The sequence below is a fragment of the Otolemur garnettii genome, unplaced genomic scaffold (genome assembly GCF_000181295.1).
Source record: "Otolemur garnettii isolate 467f Iridium unplaced genomic scaffold, OtoGar3 scaffold00012, whole genome shotgun sequence".
NCBI lineage: Eukaryota > Metazoa > Chordata > Mammalia > Primates > Galagidae > Otolemur > Otolemur garnettii.
This window is the reverse complement of record NW_003852407.1, coordinates 8,014,168-8,022,349: the sequence shown is the minus strand read 5'-3', so window position 1 is coordinate 8,022,349 and position 8,182 is coordinate 8,014,168. Positions and strand designations below refer to the sequence as shown.

Below are 8,182 nucleotides of genomic sequence, written 5' to 3'. Positions count from 1 at the left end.
TATATATATATATAATTTTTTTTTGGCTCCTGCTAAAATTAGCAGGGCTCGCCGCGCGCCTGTGTGCGAGTGTGTGCGAGTGTGTGCAAGTGTGTGTGCGTGCGGGCGTGTGTGTGTGTGTGTGAATGTGATTACTCCAGGACTCCTCGGGCTCCGGAGACGCCATTTTCCCCCTTGATATCTCTCTCCATAAATCGGTGGCGCGGCGGAGGCGGCCGAGTCGGGCGGGAAGCGCGGGGCCGGCCGGGGCGCCCGCCGCTCGCCGCCGCCTCCGCGCGCCTGGGGGCCCCGGCGCCCCCAGAGCTAGAGCGGCCCGCCCGCGGCTCGCCGTTTGACAGATGCTCATCGCCATGGAGTTGCCGCAGCAGCACCTTTGGGGGCTCCGGCGAACGACCGGAGCCGGAATCTGAGCGAGCGCCCGGGCCAGCGGAGCCGTAGCCGCCGGGACATGGGTGAGCACGCGCGGCGACCTCGACTCGGGAGCCCCGGCGCCCAGCCTCCCGCCGCGCCGCGGGCCCCCGCACGCCCGGAACCGGGCGCGGTGTGTGTGCCCTGCATGCAAAAGTTCACGTCGCCTCGCTGGGTCTTTGACTTTGCACCGGGCGGGAAGGGGAAGACCGGGCCGAGGGGGCGGGATGCCGGTCCCGGCGAGGTGGCTGGGGATGGGCTTGATTCCGACAGACCCGCGGGTGGGGAGCGATGCTGGCTCAATTGGAGTGGCCCGTTGGTGGCGGCGATGGTGGAAGCGTTGGGCTGGAGGGCTGGGAGCTTATTGAGTTTCGCCTAATCTGATCCCCCCATCCCCCGCCTCTTGCACCCTCCCTCGATCCTGCCGCCGGCTGGCGGGGCTGGCAGGGCTGGCGGGTTTGGCGTTGGTGGAGTGGACTCGGAGGGGGAGGGGGTAGGGAAGGGGTGGGAAGGCGGCAGGATATTTTTTTTTTTTTTTTTTTTTTTTGCTCTCTTTGTAACTTGCAGGTTAAGTGGAGCTAGAGAGCTACATTGTAACCTAGTTGGATTTTTTTGGGGGGGAAATGTATCAGAATCTAACGTGTCGTTAATAGAAAGAAGAACAGGCAAGAAGTGGTCCAGCCAGCGAAGGTTGGTGTGTGCTTGTGTTGTGGCTGTGTGTTAGTCTTTCTTTTAAAAATCTTAATCAATGGATTTGAATCTCTTTCTTATGCTCTCTGGTTTGGGGACTCTGAAAAGACAGGAATTCCCTTAAAAGCAGACGAATGCCTTTTTGAAAGCACGCATTGTGTGCGTTTCTAGGGGAGCCGTGGGCTTGGGAATTAACGGTAGGCAGGCTTCCCCGTTCGGTGGTTTCCAGTGGGAAATCACTCCGGAAAGGGAGCCCCTTCGGTATCGATTTATTGTTTTTGTCTTTCAAACCATTATCTCTTTGACCAAAATACTGTCTGAGAAGTTCCATAGAGACAAAGTCAGGTAAATAGGACTGGGCAGATCTTTAGCAAAGATGGTGATAACGGGGATGCTGTTTTCGGTGTCTGTTTGTGATGGAAGCATTGTTGGGTAGTAGCAATTTCTGATCGGTAGAGCATGCTGGTTCTAAAAAAATAAGTTACTGCCGAAATCCTGTATTCCAGCCCCCCTCCCCTACACACTCCCAGAACCCCTCCTTCCCCCATCCACGCTGCTTACTACAGTTCTGAAATCGGATCCAAGTAGAAATATTTTCATTGGAGATTGAAAGTTGTGCAATTGGAAATAAGAGATGGGGCTGGAGGTACTGGGAGTGTGGAGAGGGCATTCTTAATGTCCCCCCCCCATACTCCGTTTATTCTTTGCGTGTGTCTGTCTGAGTTGGTAGGGTGTGTGTCTGTCTGAAAGGACTGTTGAGGGAGGATTTCCGATTCGTTTCCGTTTCAAATAAACTGTCCTGATAATCTCACGGTTGACATCGAATGCTAAAAGGGCAATTTGTGTGTCTCTTCATCCCTGCAGAAACTCTCCCGCAAAGGGCAGTTTATTCTGGAATTCTACAACAGCTATTTTTTTTTCCTCCCCCCCCCCACCTCCCCAACTATCCACACCTTTCCCCTTAAAGTTTAGCTAGAATCCATGGTCTCCTAAGGACATACTATTACTTTTCTCTTATTTTTTTTTCTTTATTTTCCTCTTCATTCCTTTGCTCTTCATCCTGTTCTTCTCTTTTTTCCCTGTTAGGTTTGTATTAAAAACTAGTTTTATAAAGTAGCTGTCATCAAAACCGTCTGGCAATTCAGCACCATCTCCTACTCGCCTTTAGTTGGCATGTGTAAATCTCCTGTGTCCCATCCAAACTCATCTTCTCTTCACTCGGGGTTTATGTGTGTCTTTCAGGGGAGGGGGAAGTGGGGTAGAAAAGAGGGATTCAGAGAGGAAAAGTGTTGCTCTGTGCAGACCACATCTGCAGCCCTGAGACAGACCTGGGTGTCCTGGGGAGAGTTTTCTTTGCACACCCCAGTTAGATGTTGTCTGGCTCCAATGCGAGGGCGGGGCCAACTGGCCCTGCTGGGGAGGGAGGAGAAAGTTTGTAGCACTTTAAGATGTAACCAGTTTTCCATCCCAGTTCACTCCCTCCCCTTTCTCTTTATTTCTGTGGCTTCTACCATCCCTAAACTCCCAGAGGGAGGTGAGATGTCTTTTACTCTAAAACGGGATTCCCAGGTTTTAGAGTGAAGTTGAAGGTGTTGTGTTTTCACCTGTGCTGAATCTCATTGCCTGTTACCAGAAATGGGTGTTAGGACAGAGTGGAGCAGATCAGATGGGGAAGAACTGAGTTGGACACAGAGTCTTTGCAAACTACAGGGAATGAAGCACCAGAAAAAATGAAGACTTAGTACTCATAGTGCCCCTTGGCCCAGGATTCCTCCTCCCTCATTAGGAAAAAAAAAAAAAGTCCTGGTTTTGGGAAGTTGAATTTGGTGATAGACTGGGCTGTGGAGCTGCTGGCCACTACAGTAACCTGAGCTGAGCTGGGGGAGGAGGTGGTGAGCACCGTGGGGAGCCAGAGTAGGGATACTGACTTGTCTCTTAGCGGGGAAAATAGATGTGTCTCTGGAATAAACAAACTGTAGGTGGGGGATGGGACGGCGTGCTGTGAACATAAGGAGGAGCGGCTGAGAGGCAGCAGTGCCTGTTAGGAAGGGGCCCGCTTCTAGCTTGGGAGAAAATATCAACTGCCTTATATGTTCATGAATGGAGTAGGCAAGTGAAGGGTTGTAATCTGATCTTTTGTATGTTAACATCAGAATGTTACATAGGAAGGCTCAGCTGGGAGGCCCAGTTCTGGACCTCACCCAGGGGAAGCCTGGAGGTATTCCTGAGTGAGCCAAACAGCTCCTGGTGCCATGAGCCTTTCTGGCCGTGGACTTGCATTACTCAGAAGGAGCTACTTTGTAAATCACCTGACCCAAATGAGGGCCAGCGTGGAAAGAAAACAGTGCTTGGGATCTTTGTAGAATTTACTTGAAAACAAATGGTCAGTGGGGAGAAGCAGGAGGCAGGATTTTGCTAAAGAATAAATAAATAGGTAGGCACTTTCTTATGGATTCCTTGTTCCATTTCTGCTATTATCTTAACTCTGAATTCCATTTGGGGCCAAATTGATATTTCTCTGGCACAGAAATATACCTCTATGACAGAAGAGTTCTCACAATATAGTCATTATTTTTAGTTGTACGTCATCTTTGCTCTCAAGTTTCTATATGATATGCCAAAGGAAGAAGATGAGAAATAGCTGGATAGGACATCCCTCTGGGCCCCTGTGGAGAAGCTGACACTTGGCTGGGCCTGGGCCTCCCAGAATGTCAGTTTTTCCCTTGGAGACTCTAAGTCATAATTGAAACCAGAAAGCTATCAAAGGGGGACCCAGCCAATGAAACTCTATTTTCTCCAATACTCAGGAATGGGAAATAAATAATTTTTGCTGATGGCATTTCAAGTTGCTTCAGTTTTTCTCCTGCCAGAAGAATGGGGTAGATTATTATTAGTATTGTAAGGAGTTGCAGTGCCTTACAAATGGATGGGATGGTGTTACTGAGTTTGTTCCGTCAACCCAGTGCATGGGAGAATCCTAGCAGGGCATGGGGTGGGAGACAGAAGATTGCTCTGTCCTGGAGGGCGAGCTGCCCTGGGCTATAGGAGGAAAGCTCCATGGAGGTCTTACTGCATGTTATTTTGCCTGATCCTGAGGTTCCGGGGAAGAAGGGAGCAAAATAATCCAATTCCATTCCCATCTTATGGCATGTTATGAAACCTGGTGACTTTCCCAAAATGTTTTGTGCCAACGTTGATTAAGGAGTGCTACCATGGTACATATTGCCATAAGTTTAGGCTTCTTTTAGAGCTATTTTTAAAGGCAACCGGATATTTCACAAACTCTTCATGAAGTTGCAGACACTTTGGCCAGCCAAGCACTTGATAAGTGAGAAAAGAAAGCACCAAGATGTCCACAGAGTGTACTTGATGAATGCAAGGCGATGATGCCAGCCTATATTTTTGCTTGGCTCTGATTTTTCATTTCCATTTTCACTTAACCTTCTATTACATTTTCATGCCCCCAAGACACATCAAGTTGGACTATATACAGTTTTGGGTGACCATGACCTTAGATGACTGAGTCTAAGTTAATGGCCTTTAGAGTTCCAATTTAGAAGTGTCATAGGTACAGACCAAAGCAGCTCTCCTTTTAGAGTTGGTTTTTACCCTGTTAGCCAGTACCCTCTCAGGTGGAAGAAACATTTTTTTGTTGTTGTTGTTAATGGCCTTTGGCTGTTGACTTCCTGACAATGAGCAGCCCTGAGGACCTTAGGATCCCTTGGGAGAGGGTGGCCCTCCCAAGAGCTGATGAGAGTGACCAGAAAGACTCATATTATGGGGAAAGCCAGCTGGGCTGACCCTGGGCATTTGCCTTTCCAAGTGCTGGGGAAGGACAGGAGATGAATTGTGAGCAGATAAGAGTTTCAGAACTTTGTCAGCTTGGAAAAATGTTTCCCTGATCCAACTTATCTTTTCCCACCAAAAATACTCCCTTTCATATGCATGGCATTTTGTTCTTTTCAAAAATATCTTTACATCACATCCGCCCCCTTGATTCTCCTAAGGAGGGAGGCCAAATAAGCATTTTATCTCCATTCAGAAGATGAGCCAATTGATACACTGAGTTGCCTGAAATGACACAAGTTGATGGCTGACCTGGGCCAGACCGCTCCGGTGAAGTGTGAAGAGCCTCACACCTGAAGTGACAAGATCCACTTTGGATCCTTTCCCCACTACTTTCCAGCTGAATGACCCCCAGCAAGTTATTTAACCTCTTTGAGCCTCCCTAACCTAATCTGTAAAATAGGGATAAAGATGCTTACCCTGCCTACTTCACAGGAGTTGTCAGGATCAAATAAGACCAGCTAATTTCTGTAATTGAACTCTGGGAGGGTTTCTGTGCTGCCTCCTGGAGACTGGTGCCTGAGATTATTGTTGCCATAGTCCAGAGGTGAATAACTTCGTGGAATGACCAGAAATGCCCACAAGGGCCCTTTGTGTTCTAATAATTACACTGATATAAATATAACTCTTTACATATTATATGTATATATTTATGTCTGTTGAATTATTAGAAGCCTACTACACTATGTACATCTGAGATTTGGAGTCTCAGTTGATAGCCAACTGGACTCAAGGATGTGTGGTACTCAGGAAATGCTCTCTGAGTTAAGAAGCAGAAAGAGAAAAGAAAAAAAAAAAAACATGGACATACACAAAGGGAGGAGGGAAAGAGAGAGAGAATGAGGCAGAGGTCCTCCATCAGGGAACCACAATAATTGCACAATGACATTCAGGACAGAATAGCCAGCTGCTGTAAAGAAAAAAACTGATAGAATGACTGCCTGTGTCCTGGCAGGTCTGGTCAGTTCTCAAGAATCAGGAAAGTTCTTCACAGCCCACTTGCTCTCTGACTCCTGGGTGCCTGCCCTCTTACCTTTTCCCATGATGCCCGGTCTTCCCTGCCCAGCAGCCCGTACCCCACACCTTGCAGTGATCATCATTTATTGCAACATACCCCAGGCTCTGCTCTTGTCAGACTGGTTTCCTCACTGACCCTGGGCACCCTGTACACCTGCCCACACCTCAGCTCTGTCTGTGCCGCCACCTCCTGTGTGGGTGGTGCCCTCACTGTTCCCTGTTAGCCAGAGTGCCTATCTCTTAGAACAACTAGCAGCATCTAGCCGCCTCCAGGAAGACTTGCTGCTTCCTGCTAGCCAGCTCTCAGCTCTTCATCCCCAGTTCCCAGAGAACTTGAGGCTCACACCTGTGCCTGGTCCCCTGCTCCTAGCACTTTGCTGTTTGTTGTAACTGACCTCCCCAAGCTGTGAGCCTTTGATAAAAAGGGGCCAAGTTTGCCCCTTGAAGACCTGTACTTATTTATGAATAATTTTTATTACCTTGATGAATTTATTTAGAGGCAGAATATTAAACATAAATGTTGGCTAAGGTGTACTAAAGCTCTGCAGTGTAGAACTACACAATGAGGGCCTCTCAGGCGCAGTGAATAATTACTTATGTTAATGGATTTTTATATTTTTGGCTACCTTTCAGGGGCAATTGGCCAATCTCAGTTTCTCCCTCAAAGCCTAAGAGTTAATGCTATTTTACCACATGTGCATCCGCCCAGTCGCTGAGTCATTCATTCATTCAAACAAACATTAAATGGTTGTCAAGTGCCTACTGGAGGCTCATCACCAATCTAACACACGCAGCTCTTGACTGTCTCTGAAAATTCCTGTGGTAGTTTTTAATCCAGCACACTCATTTTGGTGCTTAACTATGGGATCTTCTTTGTTAAGTTCAAGTGCTTCTGTGCTCCTGGTAAGTGAGTGAATGAGCCTGTCCATAGAGGAATAAAGAAGGCTGAGCAGAGGAAGGTACCCAGTGGGGAGAGTTCCATGTGAGGCCGGGGAGGCAGGCTCAGGTGGGTCTGGCTCCAGATAGCGTGTGGTGTGGGCCAAGTTATATGGCCTTTCTGCTTCTTAACTTGACCCATTGTAGAGTGAAAGAGTTGAGAGTGATATGGAAAGTTCCTTCTCAAATTCTGTGATTCTGTGGCTAGATGATTTTCAGGAATCTTACCCATTTCTTAAAGGCCAGAGTTCCTTAAACTCCTTTAATGGCATCCCAACAACTGTCCAAACCAATCCCACTGGAGATTCATGTGTGTTTCTAAGTGGTTGAAAGAATGACAGAAGGGAAAGGTGGTGCCCTGGGACAAATAGATTGGGGAGAAGCACCCCATTGAAAAATAGAGCCAGGCTTGGAGGACAGGGAAGTGGAGAGGAAGAGATGGTGTTGTAAATGTGAAGATACACTGCAGAGAATAATGTAGAAGGAAGGAAAGGATTCAATTAACCACATCTCTCTTAAAGACTGGCCCCCCTTGGTGAAATAACTGAGCTGAATCAAGGGATATGGTTCATACAGACATCTTCTAGAAAGTCTAGAGTATATTCTCTATCTGGGCTTTGCCCCCGCTGCCTGTGCCTAGGAGGCTACGGATGCTTCCCTTATCTTATGGATCTAAGGTGCTATGTGTCATTTCTCCATGTGGCTTCTACAGAGCATGAAGATTGGGTTGTGTCTGTGCTTCTGAGGTGTCCGTCCTGTCCTCACAGTAGCTTGTCTGCCTTCCGACATGGCAGGCTGTGTACAATGATGGCCAGTGAGTTGCTCTGCATGCATTTTGAGATCAGAGAGAGTGATCCAAAGCTTATGAAAAGCCAGAGCCCTCTGTTATTTGGACTTTGATGGGATTGCAGAAATTGAGCTTTGAGCACTCTGGTTGGATACCCAGGAAGAGGGAAGTCCTGAGATGCAACAATTAATTTTACCTCAGGGTTGGGATAAAAATGAAATTAAAAAAAAAAAAAAGAGCAAGCAGTATTATTAGCCAAATTGGGTAAAAAGCAATTTCTTTTTTTTTTTTTTCTTTAATCTGCCAATGATTTGCAATTCCATCCCTGGAAAGTATATGCTTGGAGTTTGAACTTGTGCTTAGAGAGAGTGGAGACTGGAGAGTGAATTTGATGGATCCAATATCGTAGCTCTTCGTAAGCAGTGGGGCGACTGCAGCAGAATAATGAAATCTGGTAGCAAGTCTTATACAGTTGTTGGTGACTCTGTCTGTGACCTA

At 47.4% G+C, this 8,182-nt stretch overlaps 1 protein-coding gene across 1 annotated transcript in view; it reads left to right on the top strand.

Annotated features, from left to right (window-relative positions):
* The first annotated feature begins 230 nt into the window (after positions 1-230).
* Positions 231-8,182, top strand: part of SETBP1 (SET binding protein 1) — a 360,576-nt gene continuing 352,624 nt past the window's right edge. Inside the window, 1 exon segment of the mRNA XM_023510262.1 lies at positions 231-452. The gene's annotated coding sequence lies outside the window, so the exon portion shown is untranslated.